General features: G+C 42.8%; 1 protein-coding gene across 6 annotated transcripts in view; it reads left to right on the top strand.

Annotated features, from left to right (window-relative positions):
- ankfn1l (ankyrin repeat and fibronectin type III domain containing 1 like) overlaps positions 1–27,263 on the top strand; it is a 202,525-nt gene that overhangs the window by 113,906 nt on the left and 61,356 nt on the right. Inside the window, exon 1 of one of the 6 annotated variants that reach the window (XM_002932447.5) lies at positions 20,225–20,444. The exons of the other annotated variants lie outside the window; for them this stretch is intronic. The gene's annotated coding sequence lies outside the window, so the exon portion shown is untranslated. Of the gene's footprint in view, positions 1–20,224; positions 20,445–27,263 lie in introns of those variants that run through there. 6 annotated transcript variants of the gene reach the window in all.

Here is a 27,263-nt window from a genome sequence, read left to right as displayed (position 1 = left end):
TTGTGGCAGCAAGGGAGGAGGGGGAGGCAGAACAGCCCTGGTCCTATGCGGTCTTTGCCCCAAGCTAGGACTGTTCTGTATAAAATTAGCTCTCCAGAAAAAGAAGCCCAAATTAAAAGCATAAATATTTGTGAGCAGCGTCCGAACTGAAGCCCCAGCTTTACCCCAGCCAAACATTGGAGGTGTCACATACGATTACAGTAGGACAGAGAGAGGCCTTTTCAGCCTCAGACACTACTCCTTTAATGCCAGAAGACGCGGCAGGCGGCTGGGGACCCACAGCCGATCGAGCTCTCATCAATCAGCCCTCGCTCGGGCTCTGAAAGGGCCAGTTTGCTAAACAAACACACTTAGTGTAAAAAGTTTATTCCAGGTAATTAGGGCTTCACTGCAATGGAAACAAATTATTCTGGCTGCCGCTGCCAAGTTAAACAGCGGCGAGGCAGAGGCTGGGGAGAAGGGAGAGCTTCATACTGAGTTGGGCAAAATGATTATCAGAGGAGAGACGGCGACAATGTGTGGTTGTCTGTGTGTGAGAGTGACTCTATAAATTAGATATACATTGATATACACTGAATATCTTGTGTATTCGGTGTTATTGAGCTGAGAATGTAAAACATTTGGGTGTCATGTAATAAAAGTCACACATTTTGCACCAGCTCTAGTAACCCTTAGCAACAAATTGAGGAGACTTTCCTGATCACCTGTTTGCAAGGAAACATCTGATTGGTTGATATGGGTAACTAGCACCTAGCATTACAGTGCATTATTTTGTTCTAGCATTGCGGTCTTGTTTGCTTTGCCTTCATTAACGTTGCTTGTTTTTAGTGCTCCCTGCTTACTGATTTGTTCATTCATACTGAGACTGACTTATCCTATATGTCCCCACTAGGCAAGGTGGCAGGAGCACTGAATTGGGTGGCCAGTTTGGGTGAGGCTTGCACATTTAAGGCGGCCATACAGGGTCCAAAGGATGGAAGGTGCACAAGAGACCACATACAGAATGGTCGCCTTTCTATTGTTTGTGTGATGTGCATCAGAACAGCAGGAAGTGAAGGAGAGCTGAAGCTACTGTACATGGTAACCACCATATGCACCGACGATCCTATGAAACTAAGATGTTATTGGTACATGTATAACTGGCTTTAGATTCTCCTGAAAGAACCTGATACCTGTTATCCCACACAGTCCCTTCCCAGAGGCTATTATCCCACTGCTACTATAGGCACCATCTCTCCCTACTATACCTGCTATCCCACAGCCACAGTCCCTTCCCAGAGGCTATTATCCCACTGCTACTATAGGCACCATCTCTCCCTACTATACCTGCTATCCCACAGCCCCAGTCCCTTCCCAGAGGCTATTATCCCCCCACTGCTACTATAGGCACCATCTCTCCCTACTATACCTGCTATCCCACAGCCCCAGTCCCTTCCCAGAGGCTATTATCCCCCCACTGCTACTATAGGCACCATCTCTCCCTACTATACCTGCTATCCCACAGCCCCAGTCCCTTCCCAGAGGCTATTATCCCACTGCTACTATAGGCACCATCTCTCCCTACTATACCTGCTATCCCACAGCCACAGTCCCTTTCCAGAGGCTATTATCCCCCCACTGCTACTATAGGCACCATCTCTCCCTACTATACCTGCTATCCCACAGCCCCAGTCCCTTCCCAGAGGCTAATATCTCCCCACTGCTACTATAGGCACCATCTCTCCCTACTATACCTGCTATCCCACAGCCACAGTCCCTTCCCAGAGGCTAATATCTCCCCACTGCTACTATAGGCACCATCACTCCCTACTATACCTGCTATCCCACAGCCACAGTCCCTTCCCAGAGGCTAATATCTCCCCACTGCTACTATAGGCACCATCTCTCTCTACTATACCTGCTATCCCACAGCCACAGTCCCTTCCCAGAGGCTATTATCCCCCACTGCTACTATAGGCACCATCTCTCCCTACTATACCTGCTATCCCACAGCCACAGTCCCTTCCCAGAGACTATTATCCCCCCACTGCTACTATAGGCACCATCTCTCCCTACTATACCTGCTATCCCACAGCCCCAGTCCCTTCCCAGAGGCTATTATCCCACTGCTACTATAGGCACCATCTCTCCCTACTATACCTGCTATCCCACAGCCACAGTCCCTTCCCAGAGGCTAATATCTCCCCACTGCTACTATAGGCACCATCTCTCCCTACTATACCTGCTATCCCACAGCCACAGTCCCTTCCCAGAGGCTATTATCCCACTGCTACTATAGGCACCATCTCTCCCTACTATACCTGCTATCCCACAGCCACAGTCCCTTTCTAGATGCTATTATCCCCACTGCTACTTAAACCCCATTTCTCACTACTATACACTTGCATTAAAAAAACATGAATGCAATACACGTGGTTTGGTGTGTTACATAGTTACATAGGGTTGAAAAAAGACCAGAGTCCATTAAGTTCAACCTTTCCAAGTAAACCCAGCACACACAACCTATACTTACCAATCTATACACTCACATACATAAACTATATATACAACCACTAATACTAACTGTAGATATTAGTATCACAATAGCCTTGGATATTCTGCTTGTTCAAGAACTCATCCAGGCCCCTCTTAAAGGCATTAACAGAATCTGCCATTACCACATCACTAGGAAGGGCATTCCATAACCTCACTGCCCTCACCGTGAAAAACCCCCTACGCTGCTTCAAATGGAAGCTCTGTTCCTCTAATCTATAGGGGTGACCTCTGGTGCGCTGATTGTTTTTATGGGAAAATAGAGCACCCCCCAACTGCCTATAATCCCCTCTAATGTACTTGTACAGAGTAATCATGTCCCCTCGCAAGCGCCTCTTTTCCAGAGAAAACAACCCCAACCTCGACAGTCTAACCTCATAGTTTAAATCATCCATCCCCTTTCCCAGTTTAGTTGCAGTCTCTGCACTCTCTCCAGCTCATTAATATAGGACTGGAGCCCAAAACTGCCCCCCATACTCAAGGTGAGGCCTTACCAGGGACCTATAAAGGGGCAAAATTATGTTCTCATCCCTTGAGCACCCCCCAACTGCCTATAATCCCCTCTAATGTACTTGTACAGAGTAATCATGTCCCCTCGCAAGCGCCTCTTTTCCAGAGAAAACAACCCCAACCTCGACAGTCTAACCTCATTGCTTAAATCTTCCATCCCCTTGATCATTCAAATGCCAGTGGATAAGGGCCTTCACCCTTCCTACAACTGCTGCTTGGTGTGGATTACGGGACAGTTGCCTCTAATTGGACCTGCCCCCAAAGACAGCCTTAATGGATAAGCATTAGTGAATTTAGGAAGGTAGCTCAATAGCCTGAGGCATAGCATTTTAATGAACCATAATAATTAAAGCTGTCATCGTACTTTCCTAAATCTATAAATACAAATATTTTCTGTAAGTGAGAATAAAATTGTGCCCTGGCCAAGGCTGAAAGCTGTTGCTGCTGAATAAGTTGTTATTTAGGGGTGACTTCTGAGTAAGGGTATTGATTCTACGCAACATTCCGTGCAAATGGAAATAGGCTCAGACCCTCATTTCCCAATTACGCCCTGAGAATCTGCGAGACAATTCCAGGAGCAGTCTCAGAGAGAAGACCCCATTGAGTGGTTCCATCGCAGACACGGATCTGGAATAATAACATGCAAATGATCAGCTGGAAAAACTCTTTTAGCTGCTCCAGAATTTTACTGTCAATATAATTTGCAACTGAGATGCTTGTCTGTGTTTTCCACGTTATTTGGGCTGCTGTCTGTGCTCCAGTGTCAATAGGCAAACAGATTTTTTATTGATTTTATGTTTATTTAGTTCTGCGTGTCTTGCCTAGTTCTTTTTGGCTCTTAAGTGGGATTCCGCCACAAAAATGTGCAGGAGACATATCAAGGCATTCCCACTTAGAAGGATCTGTTAATTATTTTTTTTTTTCAAGTCAGCTGGAGTTTGAGCCTGCCGTCTGAATGACTCAATGGAGATCTGGAAGCCCCAGGAGCCATTATATAGGTTACTGTGTTTATCCAAACTCTGCCTGGTTCGTTCCTTCGGGGTTCTTGAGGTCAGGAGGCTCCTGATCTTGTTTCCAGGCTGGATATTGGGTTATTCCCCTCTGCACTTTGTGGTAAACTGGGCTGTGTGTTTGTGTTTTGCGGCAAAGAGGCCTGCGTGTGTTTTGTGGTGAGGTTGCATCTGTGCAGATATGAAGGTTAGGGAGGTGTAAATAGGATGGAATTCACATATATTCCATATTGAAAACCCTCCCTCCATATGACATACTTTTCAAGACAGGAAGGAGACCATGTAGTTTCTCTGAGCTCTTGTTGGCTGCTACCTTGTTCTTACGAGATCTGTTGGTTAAAAAGGCACAATAGTCTCAGTAATGAACTTTAGGAGACACAATAGACTCATCTAGGTATAAGGTACTCAGACTAGGTATTCTCTAGTCCAGTGCTGTCCAACAGGTCCCCTCCCCCCCCCCATGTGGTCCTCCATCTGTCTGGCTAGTGTGACTGCTTACCTTGTATAAAGCTTGTATAAATTTTAAAAAGGATTACTGAGATTAACTGCATTGTTCACACCTCAGATTTAGGCTGTAAACCCCTGTGCTGTTCACACCTGTAAGTCCTCAGACTGTAAACCCCTGAATTGTTCACCTGTTCACACCTCAAACTGTAGGAGCAGTGCCAGCATTGTATAACTGTACATCTTGGAGTGGTCATTATCGGTTACTTACATAGACATTATAGGTCTCTGCCTGCCCTACCTGTGTGCCATACTCTGCCTGCCCTAAGCTGCCTGTGTGTGCCATACTCTGCCTGTCCTATGCTGGCTGTGTGTGCCATACTCTGCCTGCCCTATGCTGGCTGTGTGTGCCATACTCTGCCTGCCCTATGCTGGCTGTGTGTGCAATACTCTGCCTGCCCTATGCTGCCTGTGTGCCATACTCTGCCTGCCCTATGCTGCCTGTTTGTGCCATACTCTTCCTTCCCTATGCTGCCTGTATGTGCCATACTCTGTCTTCTCTATACTGCCTGCGTGTAACATACTCTGCCTGCCCTATGCTGCCTGTGTGTGCCATACTCTGCCTGCCCTACCCTGCCTGTGTGTGCCATACTCTGCCTGCCCAATGCTGGCTGTATGTGCCATACTCTGCCTGCCTTATGCTGATTGTGTGCCATACTCTGCCTGCCCTATGCTGCCTGTGTGTGCCATACTCTGCCTTCCCTATGCTGCCTGTGTGTGCCATACTCTTCCTGCCCTATGCTGCCTGTGTGTGCCATACTCTGCCTGTCCTGTACTGCCTGTGGGAGGTGAACCTGGTGGGTGTCTGTTCTGGGAGTTTGTCAGTATTTGGAAACAGTTGTTAGAGGGTCCCTAACGTGTATAATCCACTTCTTTTATGTGTGAGTGATGGGTGATATCTCTGCAGTGAACACCAATCATTTGGATTTGTTGGTGTACTACCACCATTAATGTGCGTACAGTCTTAAAATTTATATTTTTTATACCCTAATTTTACTTGTTAACTGCCCAGAAATTTAGTTGTGCAAAGAAAATGTAGCTAACATATGTCATGCCATGCTTGTAGTGTAGCCTGCAAACCTTCAAAATTGCAAAATCCATGATGATTGCCTGTTGTTGCCCCTTGCTTGTTAAACAAATCCTCTTCAGTTTACAATCCCAAATTGAAATCTGAAGACTTGTAAAAGGCTAAAAATGATACCATACATACGCACTGTTTGACAATATTTGTGGCTGGTGTACAGAGAAAACTGGTCTATCCAAGGCAAGCTAGACGTCAACAGGCTGTTGGGTCCAACCCTCTTTGTATTAACTCCATGGTATCAAGGCATTTAACAGCATTGAACAGCAAACAGAATACTGCACTCAGCAATATTCACTTCAGTGAGTCAATGGTGATCATGTGAAAACTGATGGACGAGATTCAATTTGACACGCAATTCAATTCAGAAAACATATCTCACAGTTTTTCACGTCAAAACTTTATTGAAGTCTCCTGGAAAAAACTGGAATTGAATTATGAGAAGTTTTTTGATAGCATAGTGAAGTTAGAATAAGTCTGATCTGTTGGGGGCTGATCGTTGTATATAAAACCAGCCTCCTGCTGTATTACAAGGAGGGATCCTCACTACAGGTTTAATATCCGTAGTATAGAGGGACCTGGATGGCATAGATATTGCTAATGATTTCCAAGCAACATGTTTTTTTTTTGGGGGGGGTGATCTCAAGGAGCACCAAGGGGTACAGGTATAGGATCTGTTATCTGGTAACCCATTATTCAGAAAGCTCTGAATTGCGGAAAGGCCACCTCCCATAGACTCCATTTTAAACAAGTAATTTATATTTTTATAAAATGATTTCATTTTTCTCTGTAATAATAAAACAGTACTTGATCCCAACTAAGATATAATTAATCTTTACTGAAGGCAAACAAATCCTATTGGGTTTATTTAATGTTTAAATGATTTTTAGTAGACTTAGGGCTGTGACACACGGGGAGATTAGTTGCGCCGCAACAAATCTTCCTTGTCGCGGACGACTTATCTCCCCGAAATGGCGACTTTGGCAAATCGCGCCACCGCGTATACCCTCCCATCGGCGATTTACATTATAGCCGGTGGGATGGCATTGCGGGGAGATTAGTCGCCCACGACAAGGGAGATTTGTTGCAGTGCGACTAATCTGCCCATGTGTCACAGCCCTTAAAGTATGGAGATCCAAATTATGGAAAACCCCAGGTACCGAGCATTCTGGATAACAGGTCCCATACCTGTATCTGGACTGCAATTCAAGTAAATAGCTCACAACATAGTAGTACTGTAAAGTATTCAGGTTTCTCAAGACTTATAATTTAGCTGGGTCTTCACTGTCCATGTGTACTCCAAAAGAACTTTCAATCACCAAGTAGACTATCTTGTTTCCTCTTCAAGTATATTTTAGCTGGTGGAGCAACACCCAGCTCTTCTCATGGCACTCTCCATTGACTGTAATGTAAACTACCTCAAAATTCTCAATGTTCTCAGCCTAAAAATGTGCCTTACAATGTGTTTGGACTGAGACTTGCCATACCGGGTCATTCAGATGTTTATATTAAAGTTACTGGGCAGAGGCAGAAGCAGATTCAGACTAAATTATGCCAGTGGAGTCTACACCCAAAGTGATCATTCTCTGAATAATAATGTTACCATTGTTTATATAAAGCTTGAACCCATGATTGTTGCAGGGCATTAGCCTTTACAGTTGATTTGTAACAATTTGTGCCATTCCCTCAGCGTTCACCTGACAATGGCGACAATCTCTCTAAAACAGTGATCCCCAACCAATGGCTCAGGGGAAACATGTTGCTCCCCAACCCCTTGGCTGTTGCTCTCAGTACCCCCAAACCAGGGAGTCTTTTTTGATTTCCTGACTTGGGGGCAAGTTTTGGTTGAATAAAAACAAGATTTACTACCAAATAAAGCCCCTGTAAGCTGATAGTGTGCATAGAGGCTGCCTAATAGCCAATCTTAGCCCTTATTTGGCTCCTCCATGAACTTTTATGGTGCTTGTGTTGCTCTCCAAGTCTTTTTACATTTGACTGCGGCTCACGAGTAAGAAAGGTTGGGGACCCCTGCTCTAAAAGATGGACATCTTTTCAGGCTTATAGTCTCAGGGGAGCCCTGTCAATGGATTGTCTATGATCCAGCTGCAAATTTCTACTGAGGTTAACAAATGACAGATATTTATTTTTACACAGTTTTTTCTCAATATATCACATTGCTCTAGGCACCCTCACGTCTACCATCAGCCCTGCCATGGATCTACGACCTCCTTCTACCCAGTTGGGGATCTTTTCTGTAAATCAAACTGCTTCCCAAATAGAACTGCTCAGCAAGACCTATTCCGGCATGAGAAGACAGTGACCCACATTGGAATAGTGTATTCTGAGCAGTCTGGCAGATTGAGGTCACCTGTAATTGTACTTTATTTTAGCAATACTTGCTCTTTCCTGAAAAAGTGCTCAGCAAATCAAGATCTGAATTTATTAGCTTCCAACAGCTTCTCAAAATATGAAACCTGATGTTTTCATGAAGTTTTTGGGGGCTGGTATATATACCCTCATATGACGCACACAACAAAGCACGAGACGACTGCAGATGAGAGAATACTGTTCCAATTTGGACAGTGACGGGTTGGGCCAGAATGGGCCCACCAGAAAAAACAGATGTCGAGGGCCTATTGTCCATCATAATGAATTAAGTAGTTTTGTGCCTATTCTTTTTCTTTTTGGATTCTTTCTCCTCACCCTTCCCTGACTCTAGGTTCAGCTCTCCTTTTGTTTCAGTGTTCGTCTTCTTCTTCTTTCACTTCTCAGCTTAAATTGTGCTTCTCTCTCTTCAAAATAGCCTCTCCTCACATTTTTGTTTCTGCTAAGCAACCTGTTTTTTTTGCCGAATGCACATTCTTCGTTCCCGCACTGCACTGATCACTGGGGCCTTAGCTATAATATTGGCAAACAGCTGAGGCACAAAACAACTGGTAAAGCATGTGAGACTCTGCCAGTGTATCTGCCAGCTGTCTGCCAGTATAATAGTAAGTATGCCAATGATTAACGAAAAATGAAATTAAGGGGCGCTGGGGACACTGTCACACAAAGGAGGGCCAACCACTACTGGAGCCCACTGGAATATTATAATAATATAATAATAGTCTGACCCTAGCTGACCATTCACTAACTCTTAGATTAAGATAGGAGTATTCACTGGGGGGGTTAAACATACAGAGGTGTCAACTAACCTCATATCATGAGGGGAATTATGATCCACTACTATGGGCATTTTTGAAACCTTATTTAATGTCACCATTTAGAGTTTAGCGGAACTAGGTTTAAAAAAAGGAGACGTCATCATTCTCCTAGTAACATGGGCTTATTTGACATCTCTATGTGTTTTGTCTATTGTCTTAATTTAAAAAGAGAAATACATTTTGTTGATATCAGAGAGCTGAAAAATAATATACCAGATAATTCTGCCTCCTTGGCTTATATGGAAGAACAGAAGAAATGTAGTGAAGGTCCATGCCTCCCATCACTTGAAAACGGGAAGAACAGGTCAATTTTGGCCATGCCCTGATCACACCAAGTTACTGGCAGATATGCCCCAATTTGTCATTGATTGAGGTGTCACTACCCTTTACTTATAAGCCTCAGACACACAGCAGCACAGGATTTTGTTATATTGAGTTCATTGTCTCTCCATCGGGGGGTGGGTAGGAATATAACAGTCGACGATTGGCTGATTGCTGCATTATTCACTTTCTGTCTAGATTTCTTAATTTGGAAATGTCGGGAAGTTTTCACCTGAACAGCTCTTCTAAAAACTTGGCAGATAGATCAGCTTCATTTTCCCCCCTTATGGGGAATAGCTGTAAGAACACAGGTTTCTAAACCCAGTAAAACTTATAAGGTACCCCCACCTCTACTCGTAATTAGAACATTTTGTCCTGAACTCCACCTCCCATCATCCTCAGAAGGCCAGTGGTGGGATGTATTGTTTAGCAATAGCTGCAAGTTGATGAGCTTGCCTTCCCCTTAACAGTTTTAGCATTCGTGTCTCAGTGAATGTTCCATCTCCGCAGTGATGAGAAAGGAAACAGCTCAGCAGAGTTAAGATTATTATTCCCAACTCCCATTCAGAAAATGTTCGGAGAGTTGTCTCAGGCGAGAGACTAAATGTGAGCACATCTGACCACAAAAGAGTTTCGCCATTAGAGGGAATGCTGACTGTGCCAATAACAAGGACGTTAATCCACTCCTTTTTGTTGCTCTGCACCAAATGTTTTTAGTTCCAAATTTAGAATATCCATCCTGACATGTTCTAAAGTACCCTGTCCCCTGATTCCTCTGCTGATGGAGCTCTAGGCTGCTCCAGGGCGAGACTGCACATCCACTCCCATTCATTGGGAAATGTGAGACTAGCACAGAATGGGGACAGATGTACTTACTACATATTGTCATTTCATTTTACCAGAGTAGGAATCCCCTACAGGTAGGTTCCTTGATGGTGTACGATAGAAGTGGTGAGTGTGGTGGAAGAATCTAGAGAACCATAACATCTGTTGATTAGAAGCAGGGGATGGGAAAGTGCCTTGTTTATGTATAAGAAGGAGAGAAAGTAGCTGCCTTATATCTGTCAGATACACTTATTTTGCAGGCTGCCTAACTGATTATCTGGGCCTTATTTGGCCATTCACATGCTGGGCCAAATTGAGCTGATTCTATCCCATCAAATCATCCATTGTGGCCTATGGAGACCCAATAGTCGATATAGGAAATATATAGTAATTGGCAAAGTAACTCCCAGCAAAACCATGGCAGAGATCCCATACATTAAATATCCTAGTGACTCCCAGCTCTTAAAATAGTACAATAACTTTTGTAGCCACGACCACTAGGTGTCATTTTGTCTGTTCCCCTTAAATATTATAGTCATCTCCTGAATAACAATAACAATTGTACATTGACAATATTAAATGGCACCGTGACTCTTTGCATGAAATGATAAGTGACTCCCGGAATGGTATGTACCCCCTAACAATAAACAGTGGCCCACAGCAATGGCGCACAAAGTGATTCTTGGAATTCTATCTCCTGTGCATTTAGTAGATTGGCTGATGAGTGACAAAACTCCCAGTATGGCTTCCCATTTACTTCAGTGGCAGTCTGCATTGTGATTGCAGGTGATTGCCACTAATATGAATGGAAAGCAATTCTATGAGTCTTGTCCCCTGCCAGCAGTGCTATTAATGCTCAGATGCCAGCCTAGAATCATGTGTGTGTCACTGGTGTAAATGGTACAATAACCTCCAACATTAAAGAATACAATGACTCCCAGCATTACATGGCACATTAACTCCCAGCATTAAATGGTACAGTGACTTTCTTTTTCATGCCCACCCTACAATTAGAAGAGGTTCAGCATGTGGTGTGGTTAAATTAACATGTTTCTGTCATATATGTACCTTGCAGATAGTTAAAAGTAATCCCTAATACAGAGCAATGTTATTATATTAACAAGATAAGATGGATCCCTTTTAAATAGTATCTTTAGTAAGGAGGATTTCTCATACTGGACACAGATATTACATCTTATTCTGGACTAATTTAAAGTGTACCATTGCCTTAATACTTTTAAATTCATGCACAGTCTAGTCCAGGGATTAGGAACCAGCAGAGGTTAAGAAACACTAGTTTATCCCATGATATATGTGACTAATACACTGTATGCCTAGCAGGGAATGGGCACTTAAGCTGGCCATACACATTCAGATTTTAGTCTTCTGACTAATGTTTGGATGTCAGTTGTACGTTTTACTGCAACGATCTGAAACTAACATTCAGTAGGATAAAAGCCCTTATAATTTGTAGGATAAAGCCCTTAACATACAAATGGGAGGATGTTCTGAACATGAAATAGTTGGCAGACACCAATCATACGAAAGTGATTTCCGCACAGATTTTTTCTAACCTGGCAGTCTAAATGACTGATCACCATGGTACAAAAATTATCGAGATGATAATTCGGAGCCCGCACATGGCCCAAAAATTGTATGAAATTATTTTATCGGTATGTGTATGGCCAGCTTTAGCCATGTCCGGGCCCAGAATGGCAATCTGTGGGTTCTGTGGGGCTGCTGTAAGATGCCATAGACACTATTTATTGGGCTGGTGGGGGTCTGTTTGGGCCTCTGTGTAGTTGCTAGGGCCTATTTTGAATCCCAGTCCAGGCCTAGCCATGTTAATGCCATTACTATGAACCAAGTAGGAACTTTTAGCCATGCCAGTGCCGTTAGTCCACTGTGCGCCCAGCACTCCTGTTTGTACAACTGCACATATCTCAGTCTGTAAGTGTAACATATTTACTAATGGCTTAATATGCCTTCCAAATCCCACTTTGCAGCCAAGCTCACCTCATTCTCTCTGCCCTGTGCTCTTTCAGGCTGTGTGGTCGGTATCAAGGGAGTTTCACGTTGCTCCATAAAAATAAAATTCATCAAGGCTCTGGTTGCCAAGTCTCCGTAACCACATCTCGGCCGGCTTCCCCGTCATCACTGTCTGGCCTCCTTCAAAAAATGCGATTTCCCAGGGCTGAGAAAAAAGCTCGCTTTCAAATCTGGCACTTTTATTAAAAGGGTGTATTATATCTGAGTGGCGTTTTCAGCCCAAGCAGTGGCTTTCTGTGCGAATCAATACGTTATATAACGCAGATGTGGTATGTTTACAATTTATGGGTTATTTGATCTCCAGTAAGACCCCTTGAGCATCACTTATTTATACCCTCTGATTTATTATTTTTATTGAATTATTATAGCACTTACTTACAATGTCATTTTAGTATAACTAAGAGGGGACGTTTTACAGTTTGGAGATTTGTAAAGACCATTTTCTACTCTTGAATTTAGATACACGATATTGCCGGAGCTGCTTTCCAGCAGGCAACAAGCAATTCTTTGTACTCTTTCTATCCGCCATATTATAGGGGACATTTTCCTCCGTAGGTTGCTTCATATTGTAATAGGGGTGTTTCTCCATATGAGAATGGGTCAGTAAATCAGTTTTGTAGTAGTTGGTTTCAACCACATTGCAGTGGGTATTATGATGTGTGGTTCCCTCCATGCTTCATATTATAACGGGGTTCCTTTAGTGCCTAGCTTGGTCATAAAAGGACCCTATACTATTTGTTGGTGCTGCCTGCCCCACGGGGGGCCCAGGTGACCAGATGGCTAATAATTGGGCCATCCTAGGTGTAATGTCCCTGCTAACTTAGTAGTATGTGGCCATGATTACTTGGATGGGTAATATGGGAACTTGAGCACTTTTGCATCCATTTTCTGATTTTGGTGGTTTCTAGGATATTGGAGATTTTATTCTGCTAAACACAGGCTTTTGGTTGAGAAGTATTGATGTGTGGGTTAAAAAATCCTGAGCCCTGGCTTAACCTAACCCAAAACAGCCTGCAGTATAGTGATCATTCATATACCCGAGCAGTTCATAAAAGGCCCTGGCATTCCAAGTACACAGAGGCCCAAACAGCCCCTACCAGCCCAATAAATAGTGACTGTCTATGGCATCTTACAGCAGCCCCTCTGACAATTTACCACACCACAGATTTTCAGTCCAGGCCTGTACCCAAGCCTAACCTGCCGTCACAGCAGCAATTAGTTATCTCTGTTAGAAGTGAGGCTAAACAGGGCAGGGCTGGTTGCAAATACGGCCCACACTACCATCTGCAGGGGACAATAGGTTGGCTCAAACCTGCATAATACTTTTCATCAGCTCCACAGTCAGAATGAGAACCAGCTACACTCTGAAGAGAGATGCTGACCTGAAAGCCCGGTATTGGCAGTAAAAAACTGCTAATATCTCAGAAAACACTAAAAAATGAATGTAAATTGCTAAAGAGTTCCGAGGGGCACTACAAATAAAGTGGGTTTAGATCCCTTTTATAGTTTCCTCTCTCTGGCATGCTGAAATTCAGGCAAATATAAGAGCAAGGCTGCCAGTATTCCAATGGCAGGGAAGATTTATGAATGCAGAGTAGAACAGTTCTTGTTACAGGGTAAAATCAAAGGCTCAGCACATCCTATTTGTTTCCCCTTAAGAGCATCACAGGACTGGGGGGTACAGAGCGAGAAACTTCCATCAGCAGTTCCCTCCTCTCATTTGTTTGGAACAACAGAGGCAGCGGGCATGTTATTGTTATTGTGCTGTAATCCAGAGCCTCGAGCACAGAACTTCTGAAGCCTCCAGAGGAATATGCTCACGGCACTGTCTGCTGCTTGGCATGATCACAGCCTGTGAGCGAGAACATTCCCAGTTCAGCCTGTTTCCTCAAAGACTTTGTATAGTTTTATAGTTCAACATGGTCCAGTGGGTATGTTGTGCACTACAGTTCCCATCATCCCCAGCCAGCTGTTAGGAGTTGGGGATCACGGCCGCTGCATGATTGACATCTCAGGTTTCATGCTTTGTGGCTGAGATGCCAGCTGTCAGACTACAGTGGTCTGAGATCCCAACTGGAATCCACTGGTTAGGCTGATGCCAGACATGGTGTTTTTATGCTGCGTATTTTCTCCGCCTAAAAACGCCGCACAACCCACACAGCCCCTGACTATGGCGTTTTTCAGCCTAGTACTGGTGACGTAGGAGATCCCGTTTCCCATGGAGCTAGTGCGAAATAGTAAAAAAACACTGCATATTTCCGCAAGGTCTGGCAGCTGCCTTTGTGTATACATAGGAATAGGTTGCTGTGCAAATAACGGCGTATTTCGGCAAACGCATGAAAAGTCTGTGGTAACGCGTTTTCTAGCGTATTGACGCATAGTGTGTTTTCCATCGAGACTGTTTAAGTTATTTCTATGGATGATGATATTGTGTGTTTTTCAGCCGCCAAGAGAATTAGAAAATACGCAGCGTAAGAACACCACGTCTGGCATCAGCCTTACAGCATTGAGCCTTTAACAGGAATAATTAGCTGCATGGTTGAGATAAGAAAACTTTGCAAAGTAAAGGAACTGCTCTATGGCAGATTTCTTTTAAAACATTTGTCAATCATAACCATTCATTTCATAACAAAAAGCAGCCCCAATCTGTGGATCTAAATGATGAGTGGTCATTAAAAAATGGCAGGGTTGTTGGCAAGAAGGGCGGTGGCCATGTTGGTTTTGGGGTGTGGCCTAAAATGAGTTCGATACATCAGTGTGCAGTAATTTTATCAAAGCAGCATAAACGGTATATTACTGCTGGGATGAGAAGTTCCATTTCTGACCCAGGGTTAGACCAACCCACAAAAATAACAGGAGAAATTATGAGTCCAACAGAAGTTGACGCATTTGCATCAGGGGGAAAGATGAGGTGGATGTCAGTGTGGGGCTGGGGTGCTCAGGTCGTCTGGTAGATAGATAGATAGATATACAGGGAACAGATTTGGGTGAAATAATGAGTTCCGTGAGTGTCTCTGTAGCCTATGGGCAGCTCCGCTTTTCCTTGAGAGCCACTGATCAGCTCTTATTATATGGCCACTCCTAACAACAGGTAATTTATCATTAGCATTGCTATCTATAATCACTAAGTGCTACATATAGGTCCAGGACAAGGGCAGGGATTGGAGATGAGCGCACCTTCAGCAAATCGTGAATAGGGGCTGTCAGTGCATCAGATTTAATATCATTTCCCAGAGGAAGCCATTTCTTCCAGATGCATCCAAATGTCTGCACTGCAATGCAGCTTTCAGGCACTAGAAGGTACACCTGCCTGCGTGACCAGCAAGTCCATGTAATACTCATTTAACCCTCAAATGGGAAAACATTATATTCTGTCACTATTACCCATAATATGCTAAGGCATTCAGCAGCATCCTACATTACAGCATTAAAGCAAGTCACCACTTCCACCCTGCATTCTGCTCCACAGTGATCAATTAGTATGCAGCCTTTACTGGTAACCTTCTTGAAAGCAAATATCTACTTGGTTGCTATGGGTTACTAGACCCGGTGCTGACTTTGATTACATTACCACCTACCATTACCAACCTGCTACTCCACTGCCCACCCTGGTGGAAGCATAGGGGGCTGCTGGGGAGCATAGGGGGCTTGTTAAAGGAAAATGCCTCATTCCTATAGGTTAGGGGGCAAAAATTATTTTGCTGGCACTGTCCTAAACATGCCTTCACTTGCCACCCCCCCTTTTTTTTTTTTTACCTAGATGGGACATGCACTGTTGTTAGTGTGCACACTTCAATGGGGCAAGAGAATAGGACTAGAACAAGTTTTAGGTGAGGAGGGAGCTGCCTTTGGCCCAATGAATACAACACTGCCTGAATTCAGCAGCACTGTATTCATTAGGGCGGAGCAATTGGGAAGACACCAACCCTTCCCGCCCCCATATTTGCTTGTCATTCAGACACACACGTTAGGGAGCAGCAGTGGACGCAGGAAGGGTTGCCATCTTTGTGAATTATTTTTTTGGCCTGCAGGGGGAGGTGCTTCTCGATGACAGCATGGGGATTGGGTGATGTCATGGGGTGGGAAATGGGCAGGCATATGAAATTAGGGGCAAGTAAATAGGCAGGGAAGGCAGGGTTTAAAAAGGGAGGTTTTACCAACAAATCGCTTTAGGTAAAGGATGGGCAATTACAAATTAACCAGCAACTATATTGCCAATGTATATATCAGTGCAAATATGCAATCCTTTGGTCTGTGATTAGATGGTGCTGTTATATTACCATCAATGGGTGGGTATGGCAGCTCCTACATATAAATACACTCCAGTAAAGGAATTCCTGGCGTTCACACCGGCTCTAAGATAGAAATAAGTAGAAGTGCTGATTATTTACTCTCACCTCTTGCTTAATGCCGCCTTGCTTCTCCGCTCTGTGTAGATGGAATGCTAGAAACATATCATTTCATGAATATATTATTCATTTTCTGCAGCAGCTGCAATAGTGAAGATGTTCAAGTGCACAGGAAAGGGTGCCACTCGGATTTTAGCCTTGGTAAATGGGAGAGAGTTAATCAGATTTTGCTCTGTTTCCACTGCCGGAGAGTTCTAGCAAATAATGTCTTTAAGGATCTACTCGCCCAAGCAGATAATGACACTATTGTTGTCAGATAAGCGCCGCTGGGCATGTCATTCTGTGTCCCTCGCCACTCAGCGCCCAATCATTTGTGACAGATTGTGCTCCAGCGCAGTGCCTCTGGGAGCAAGAGGGTTAAATGGTGACGTTTGTGTCAAAAAAAGAAGGAAAAAAAAAGCTGACTGATAGGGATTATACTTTATAGGGATTCTGGGCTTGCCTTAGGGAAACCCGAGGGGGGAAACTTGCTCATATATCGGTATGGGATCTATTATACTTAGCCAATTATCCAGAAAGCTGTCATTTTCCATAATAATAAACATAATAATTAACAAACAATTAAAGATAATGGGTTTGTGAGTGATATGCCTCTGTCCCTGCCAGCACCAGTACAATCCTGTTGGCCAGTTGGTTGGATAACGAACCTTTGCCACTTGCAGTAAAGTGCTCCTTCTATAGCGCAATGTTTATGTAGCTACAGAAAATATTCATTTTTGCCTGCAAATTGTTGCGTTATTTGCTCACAATGCGGTTTTATTCCCAGAATCTCAGCGTAAGAGGCTAATTCCAGGGTCGAACTGGGCCGGAGCGACACCTGGATAAACCCTCCTGGCCTGATCCCTGCCAGCAACTTAGGCCCTCCACCCTCACCCCCTAAGAATGCAATGCAAGCAAAAGAATGAATGTGGCATGTGGGTGAGGGGGGTTGCCTGTGGGTTTAGGAGTTGGCTACTGGGGTGGGCAACCTCGAGGCAGCAATCCAGGTGGGCCCCGTACACCCCAGTCTGACACTGGCTAATACAAATGTATGTTGGTCGGTCCATGTCTATGTAGGTATTTTGTGCACAGGCTAGCCCAGGCAATCCGTGTAAAGTGAGCTCTTGGTACGAGCAGATAGGACTCACTAGTGTCTTGCCCAGGGGCCCTAGGTATGGTAGTGTTTTGTGGCTCCATCATTCAGCCTCAACCTTGGTTGCACACAGACCTGTCTTAAGTGGGGGCAGATGGTAATTGCAGGGCAAGAAAGGTTATCAGAGGATTCTTGTGTGTTTTCTGGGTTTAATCTTACCTCACAGTTGTCTCATAGATGCCATTTGGAGTTAGTTTGGGTAACTGTGGGGAATAAATGGAAACTATTACTATATAATGACTTACTTACACAAGTGCTGCGCTATGTGCTGTCATTTTACAAGCTTAATTTCTCTGTAACCGTGTGTCAGTGGTTTTGTTGGCTCTCCTTCATCTTAGCTTTGCTATCTTTTTAGTAATGTAGCCAAATCAGTCAGAGGCATGTCCAGCCAGCTGTACTGTAATTGTATATAATTCTTTCCTTTTATGCTTAGGCTTGCCACCAATGTGGCAACAGTACAAGGGAAGTAATATAAAAATATGATTTATTGACAAAAGTACATCAATTGTTTTATATCAGTGAATGCAGAAATTGGGCCATTATTTTACACAGCCTTAGACCTGGCATCAACAGTCAAAGTCAATGGAAGTAAATTCATGTTTATTTTTAACCATAATTTTACACTCTGGAAGGGGTTAAATCCCACCTTCTGTGTGCCTGTGTCCTGTGGTATGGTCCAGTTTGGCCCAGCGGGTGGCATGGGGGCAGTTAGGGTTGCCACTTTCTGCAGTAGTAATTCCAGTTAGTGGGAGGGACTGGGGTAGTGACTTTACAGGGGTAGGAATTGGAGAATCAGGGGCAGGGAATGGGCAGATCTATGATGGGTCTGGGATCTGGCCATTGCTTCATACACATACAGAAGGGACTGATTACACATTACCTGGCCCCATCTTTTATTAATAATGTATTCTTTCAATTACTCTTGCAATCAGGGAGGGGAAACATAAATAGAAGAAGACAGCATAAATAATCTGGATTAATATGATCTCTGGTTGCTGGGTTCAATGACTGACAACCAAATTGCATTTTATGTTTCACACTGAAGTAGATAGAATGGAAAGGCTAAAGAAACAGAATAAAAGGTTCCCTCTACATGCTGTTCTGAGCCCCCCCAACACCCTGTATTAACCCTTAGCCATCACAAACCATATTTCACTCTTCCAGAAATGGTAGAAACCTCATTTTAATGAGCAGAAAAGGCTCTATAAGAAGACAGGGTCCCACTTTAATGCTGCTCATCCTTTCCTGATAAGGAGCGGGTACTGCCTGCTATGCACCAAAATAGAGAGACGATCTCTCTGGAGCGTTCCCTCTTATCATTAATGCTTTTGAGCGTAGCACCAGTAAATATGCTGGCCACTTATGGGAGATTAAAGAGGTTTTAATAATGAATCTTAATAACCCTTTACCTAGGTTAAATACATTGGAAGGACCAAATGTAATTTAGCTCTACTTTCACAATAATATAAGGCATGATACCGTTCTGTTCTCTCTGCTCCCTCTATGTGAGAGATGAATTGCAATCGCTATTAGTGTAAGTTCAGAGCTGATGGGTCCCAGGACGAACATCTCTAATATGTTTTCTAAAAATATTAAAGTATGTCCTATTTGTGTCATATCAGTTAGCACAAAATGTTACCCCCAAATAGGACAAATATCCCACAATAGTGTGTGACATCAAGCAAGTGCCAACAGAGATAAGCTGGCCATACGTTCCTAGATATTGACCCCCTGGGTTTGTATACATCTGAGTTTGTATGGCTAGTCATGGAACGGGGGCGCAGGTACATGAAGGTCCTGATTGAAAGTTTCTGTTGGTCCATTATCAGGAACTGAAGAGGAACACTTCCTGATGTTCTGATTGTCTTTCTGCAGATTAGCCAATCACAGCAAGCCTGATGAAGTAACATTTTGGTGCCCTGCAGTGGGAGTTTCTTTTTTTTGGGGGGGGTGGGGCAGGTGTTGGTTACTGGAAATGAATCCAGTAAGAAATTACACAAAACATACAACTGCTTTGAATTCTCTATGGTTGTAGGACAATAATGGCCAACATTTGCTATTCCAGGGGTTTCTTATTTGGCTCAGACCACTCAAAACAGCATCACATTAGAGAGCAGTAGAATTCCTTTTAATCAAAGAATCCCCATCTTTATTTTGTCACCCCCGGGCCACCTGTTGGGCAATCCTGTTCTATATAACATGTATCATTATCAATATCCTTTACTTTTAAAACCCTCAGTGGACCAAATGGCATTTATTTCTATGTTCTTGTTATAACTGTAAGCCCTTCTTAGGACAAGTGGCACTTCTAGAACTTTAAGTCTACCCTGAAGGTCAGTATAGCCTTCCCTAGGTGTTGCAGGCATCCGTTCTGAGGTAAACTCCTTGGCGTCCCTTTCTGGCCCCTGAGACCTTTGTTATCTCATCCTTCTTGCAGATGCTTTGGGGACCCCTAACAATGGCTTGTTGTTATGTAAAAGAGGCTGCATCCAATGAAACAGGGTTGCAAAAGAGCGAGAGATTCTTCAGTGTTGGAATCTTAGTCACATGGGGCCGTAACAGTCCACCCCCCCTCACTCCCAGCTAATCTAGTTTCTATAGAAACAAGATTGGGAAAAAAAAGACAGACAGAGAGGGGCAGAAAAGAGTGAGAAAGAGAAGAACAGGGATAGAGAGGTGAGCGAATAAGCACAAATGCACGCATGCTTCTGGCTTGACAGGCAACAATAATTATAGGGCAATTCTTGGATGGGTAGGACCACAGGTGAGAGCCGCTGCCACATGTGTGAGCCCTGATGTGCCGTAACTTGGCCTTTGATGTGACTTAAGAGAAGGTGGACAAGGAAGTGGACCTTCAGTGACAAGCAGGTAAGTGAAGATCTTAAAGCTGACCAAGAGCAAAGTGAAGGATAAAGGACAGGCTTGGCATAGCAAAGTGCCAGTGACTATATAGACTTGCTGGCAGTTATTTTATAGGAGCGTAATCTTTAGAGCCGGACCACAGAGTTGGTGACATATGAAATGACTGCTGAAACTGATACAGTAGAGGTAAACCAAGGCTGAGAGAAATCCAGGAGTGTGAGCTTCATAGATTAACCCCCAACAGGTGTTGGGCTTCTCCTTCTCTGAGGAGGAATAAATGATACTCCGGTCAAAAGGCTTCCATCTCCTCTCCATATGTTGTTCTCATTTGTTGCAAACTCCGGCTTGTCAATCCCACCCGCCCTCCCCCCCAACAATATTTGATTCGGGTCCAGAAGATGTCCCTAGGATGGAGTTACAGCTTGCCTTAGGTTATTCTGCAATAACTCTTCTCTGCCTGGAGCATGTAACTCTTCTTGCACATCTTGGCCTGTTTCAGGTGCTTGGTCTTTATATGCCACAGGGTACAAGAGATGGTGTATGGTCGACTGTATTTTAGGAATCTTAGTATTACCCAATGGCAGAGATCTGGCATCAACACAACTGCCCAGGATGTCAAGATCTGTATAACTGGCACAATATGTAATCCTTTCTTCTAGGTTTAGGATTTCCCGTATCCCTCATACCTGTTCTGCCTGCCCACACATAGCCCACCTGTATGATTCCCTCTTTAACTCTCTGGATGCTGCCAGTTCCAGTTTAACGACAGTGGGAGTCTGTTAGTGATCTGTGTAGTTGCTGGTGCAACAAATCTGTGATTTATTAACTCCCTACCTTTATGCATGTCCTCACTGCAATCCTCTCTCTGCGTCCCAATGTACCCATCCGCTTCTCATTCATGTCCCCAATTCACTCTCCTGCCCCCTACAGCATCTTACAACTTCTCCGCAACATATTATATTTCTCCATATATAAATATATCCCTGTCGCCCGATCCTCATTTCTTTCCTGGAGATGCAGTTAGTGCATTATGCAAGCTTTGTAGCCAAACCTTTAATGATGAACATTTGCTGGTTAATCACATGCATTTTTTTATAAGACTCAAGTGGGGGATTTTATAACAGGACCCCTTTGCTTTATTGGGGAATAACTTGTCATTTGTAACAACTGCCACAATAAATGTATTAGTCTTAACGGACACAGTGGGGCTAATATTAACAAGCACTTTCTTGCACCTGTGCAGTTACCCATAGCAACTATCATCATCACCCATCAGCACTTAGTTTGGAGCAGTCTGCTACAAGTTAGAAAATGAAACCAACTGAATGGTTGCTACTGGCAACAGCCCTGGTGCAGTTTAGGACCTGTACATTACTGGGGTACCTAAAGTCAAGCAAGCACAGGTAGGAAGACCCTTAGAAGCTCAATAACCCAATTTCATATATCAGCCAGGACAAGCTGGGACTTTTTCCTTCTTTTTTAATACATTTGACTGCACGGATTCAAGAAGTGCAGTTTCTTTGCAGAAGGGACCCGCGGTGACTCCCCGGACATGACAACAACTTTTAGAAGAAGAAAAAAACCCCAAGCATGCCATGGTTAATATATGAAATAAATACATCCAATTGCCATTTTAAAAGTGTTTCTAAATATCTTTAAATTATCAAGCTGAATAACCTGTCACATAGTAACTTCTTGTAAGTAAGTAACAGGAGTATCAGGACAAGATATTGAAGGGAAACAAGATGGTAGCAGTAACTTTGTATATAGTGTTGCCCAACCTGCTGCTCTTCAGACAATGCAATTTCATATAACTAGTGGTTAGTGGAACTACAATATGAGGAGCAGACCCCCTGGGAAGGGCCAGCAAGGACCAGTGATTGATACAACCATTAGTTTTGACTTAGTTACTAAAGATAGCCCAATTATGATATATTTAGTAATGATATTTATCAATGGGAGTCTCAAAGGAGAGGGGAATTGACATGCCCTTTTGCTAAATACTAGATCTATATTCATAGTTTATGGAAATGGTGATCTTGATGACAGCTTCAGGGGTCAGCTTGGGTTGCACGTGCACTAATCATTGAAATGAGTGCAATATAGGAACATGCATAATCTAAATTAGAAACTCTGGTAATTTAAACGTATTGCCATTTTAATTGGTTGCACTTACTACATGAAAAATGATCTTGCTGGAAGAAAGCTCATACAATAAAATGGAGGTCCAAGAAAGTACCAGTGTGAATGGTGCGGCACAAACCAGGGCACAGCCAATTTCACGTTGGAAATTGCTTATTAAAGAGTAAGTTAAGATTACAATTTCAGAATTTCTAAGACAGTTTTCATCTGGTCTTTGTCTAGTCTTTCATCTAGTCTTCTTCTTTTAAAAAATGAAGGCTGATTTTGAGGTGTCTTAGAATTTTTCCATCTATAACAGTCAGAATTTAGCTCTTACCATTACTTTGGTGCAAAATAAAGCGTTTGCCTCAATAAACCTACACCATTGGCTCAAAAATCAGTCTTTATTTGCCTTATGACATCACAAGGATAGTTATAATGACATCACAAAGCCACTGGTGCCATAATGCATAAGCATAAAGTTTGCTCCAGGTCTAAGAACCCATAGGAATAAGAGAGTTGTTTTTAAACAGCAAATTAATAAAAGCTATCTTCTGAGTGGTTGGTTACAATGGGTTACTAGACCTGTGCAAACTTTACAATATTTATATTTTTAATACTAAGGCCCTGAATAAAGCTTTTGACTCGAGGAAGCCATTACAGGGTTACCTCTAGGTTTAGCTGAAGAAAAAGACCTGTCCTAATACTTTTACTTTAGACTGTCAGGTCTACAGCTAAGGACACCTGTACTCATTTACGGAATTGGACTGCAATCCAGAATGCCATATAAAAATAACATGAGGATCTGAACTAGCATTACAGATGGAGCAGTTAACACTTTTTTTGGCAAAATATCCCCCATGTCGGTTTTGTGTACTCAACCCTTTTTTAAGCAGAGTCAACACTAAGCTTATTGCTTAAGAAACACTCCACGGAAACATTTCCTTTTACTGCTCCATCTGTTTAATTTAGTTGACATGTGCAATGTTGTCCTCAGCTTTCTAAACCCATCTGACATGATCAAGGCAGCGATTCCAAGTTAATGCTATTGCCCCTCGGTCTATCATTACAAGGTAGGGAATCTTGAATAGATTAACAGTCATTGAACTGGAAAGAAAGAATATTATTTTTCTTCACCCTAATACATCTCAGAGCCAAAGATGTAATAGAGTTAATCTCAAATACCCAATGGATAAACCTAAACGTTTCAGAAACAGATGAGGATAGGGAGAGTTTAATGAGCATTTTCTTATCTACTCATTCAGTTGAAAGAATTTCAGTAGCGACACATGATATAATAGGAAAAGTAAATGCCAGCAAAACTTATATTGTCTCTGGTTGTATCTGGCCATTTCCTTTTCCCTACGAAGTTCAGCCATATACAGACCAATGTTTGTCAACTGCTCTATTTAGCTGTCCATAGGTCTAAAACTATTGACTCCTAGAATGATCAGGGCTTAGTTAGAGTGCAGGCTGGCTGCAAAATGAGCCAATCTACAGTATATGCACAGCTTAGCAGAGACATTTTAATAAATGAGCATTTCCCAAGGGTCCACCAGAACAGGGGACCTACCACCAGCCATTTCATCTGCTATAACTTTTGACTGAAGCATCCCCTTGAAATGGTGGACCCCTTATTTTCATCCACTGGGAGAGCTAAACACAAAATTTATATATTTTGAATTATTAACTTTCTATTTTGTTTTCCCATTTTGGAACTATGGTTTATTCACTAACATAGCTGTCGGTCAAGGATGGTGAACCTGGACCCCACTTCTGCTTTAGTAAGCATTTATTTATTGTTTGCCTTATTCTATCTGCTTGAGAGTAGCGCCTTCACAAATTTACTTTGGCAGGGATCCAACCAATGAGATTTTTGCCCTAGGCGCATTGGCACCTTGGTGTTCAGTGCAGACTGATGCAAAAGTACGGCACAGTAGGTTCTAGAGTAGTACTTCTTAAACTATGAAGCTGCTTCATTTGTAAAGCATATATACAACTGTGCTGAGGCTCTATCTATGGCTGCGGTGCTTCTTCTTCTCAACAGAACCAATTCAAAGTACTAGTCTCCTATTCTTCTGTGTTGGAATGTTACTATATTCATATTTTTTAAGACTGGAATTGGATTTCAAATGTTCTGATTATGACTTTTCCCAAAAAGGGTAGGGTAAGTAAGTGAGTGGAACTTCTGTGACAAAGAGTTGAGCATTAATGTTCTAAATCCTCAGCCCCTGTTCCAACCGTCTACATTTTTATGTATTGGTATGTCCACACAGGTGGTCCAGCCAGTAAATTGGTAAAACCCACAGATCTGCCTATGACTGACCCAAATGTTCCTCTGTGGTTTTATTTACAGCTCATAGATTGTTGGTGAGGATATATTTGAGAACCTGGAGTATGGGGCCCCCTTCATTACAGGAACCCCTATAAAGTTTTGGTATTGTCCTTTGATTTAGTGCAATGTGTATTTGTATCTCAGCAGTTGCATTTGTAAAGTGGTTGATGTGTAATAAATAAATCAGAAACAGAAAGCCAAAGTGGGCCTAACCCAGCAGGGAACCAAATGACTTCCTAATGGCAATCCTGATCTTAATACTATATTGAAGCCACTTGTCCGGAAGATGTTTTTACAATCAGTTGTATTCCTCATGGATGTTTCCAAAAGAAATTTAGAAGTAACAATTATTTCCATTGCCATTCATTCATTATATGCATGCCATCCAGACCTTAATGCTCAATTTGCTTCGTAACATATGGTGTCTATTATATATTCATTAAATATGGGTCTCTAGGGTTATATCTTGGAGAAGATGACAGGGCTCCAATAAATTAGCTGCTTTAGTGCCATGCAAGATTAGAACACATTGCAATACATTGCAGGTTTCCTCTTACCTAGGCCACCAAGATCTTTCCAAAAATCTTTGTATTCAAAGCTACAGGAGATGTCCTTTGGCTGAAGACAATAATTAAGGCTAATTTTCTATAGGGTGAGCATTTAATTATAGCCGTGGTTGGCCTATCTGTTGTTTGTAATTGGTCTAAAGCAAACAAAGGAAGTTGTACTCACCATTTCATTTTTAACCATTAGGGGTGCAATAAGGCTGTGACCAGAAAATTCATAGAGACAGCAACAGGAGGTCCTCTGCACTCAACCATTATCAATATATATATATATATATAGGACACCAAGAGATTCTGTGCATTAAGCTACCAAGACATGCCCTTCCCTTTAAGCAAAACAGTTATATTGCAGAATATACAAGCTGGCCAACTATGTCAAAGTCATCCCTAGTCTTGCCGGTCCCACTCTCACTTTCATCTGATTCATTAATAATTCTACTTCTTCAATATACATTTAACAAATGTGATTGTAATTAGTCTACTTTTGGCAAAGTCAGCACCCTTATTCATGTTGAATCCCAAGTTTTACAGTGAATCTCTGTTGGTAATTAGGAATACTATGCTGTGAATTTTTCTTCCACCCCCCCCCCCAAATCTCTCTCTGCCAAAGCTGAAACGCAGATAGCAGCCCACACTAGTCAAATATGTAGCGGATTGTCTTTTTTTATAACTTATTTTGACAGCCGACTGACTTCACAAATCCGAGATAATTTGGGCTGAGATCTTGGAAACTGGATCTGAAATTCATACTGAACTGTGGTGATAAACAATCCTTCAGTGTATACACAAACGTCTCAGATGATGCTGGGGAAAAACATACAGTGGCACACGATCACAAAGAGTAAGATGTCGCCCCTGCCATAAGGATTCTGGGTGAAGGAAATACATTTTCTTTCACCCCTACCATTGGAAAGCCAAAGTTTGCTGACATTCAAAGTATGATCTCACAAGTGTTTATTAGTACAGTGTTGGTTAGAACCAAATGATACATTGTCTGAAAAAAACGATGAAGCAATAGGATTATTGTTTTTGCCTACGGCACAAGATTGAGAAAGCATTGAGTATTTAGTGTGACCTGGTATCAGAGCCAATGCAGTGGAACTGAGGCTCCAAAGTGTTATGGGGGTTCCCACTTGATCTAATGGTGGGGGAAATGATTGTGTTTTCATTGGACTTCTATTCCTCCTTAATCTCAAAGTATTGGGCTGGGACCTTAAAGGGTCTTCTTCCACCCTTATCTAGTTTAATCAAGAGCTGCAAACTATTATTAGACTAAATAATTATTAAACTATTGGTTCTGGACTACTTGGAGCCAAGGCACCTGTGGGCTTGTGACTAGGGTGGCAGCTTTATAGATTGCCTTTATAAAATAAAAATACTTGCCAGCCAACTACTGGGGCACTTTCAGCTAAATCACCTCCATTTAGTGATTGGTGCATATGCAGTATTATAATTCTTTTGCCCTGACTGACAAGTTTTAGTCTTAGATCAGTTATCCCCAACCAGTGGCTCGTGAGCAACATGCTGCTCCTCAACCCCTTGGATGTTGCTCTCAGTGGCCTCAAAGCAGGTGCTTATTTTTAAATTTCTGGTAAGGAGGCAAGTTTTGGTTGCATAAAAACCAAGTATAATGCCTTCTGTAGGCTGCCAGTCCATATAGGGGCTATTAAGTAGCCAATTGTAGCTCTTATTGGCACCCCCAGGAACCTTTTTCATGCTTGTGTTGCTCCCCAACACTTTTTCCATTTAACTGTGGCTCACGGGTATAAAAGGTTGGGGATCCCTGTCTTAGATCTTTCAAGA

This window comes from Xenopus tropicalis, chromosome 9 (assembly GCF_000004195.4).
Source record: "Xenopus tropicalis strain Nigerian chromosome 9, UCB_Xtro_10.0, whole genome shotgun sequence".
NCBI lineage: Eukaryota > Metazoa > Chordata > Amphibia > Anura > Pipidae > Xenopus > Xenopus tropicalis.
Note: the sequence above shows the minus strand (reverse complement) of the source record. Positions and strands in the feature narration are given on the sequence as shown.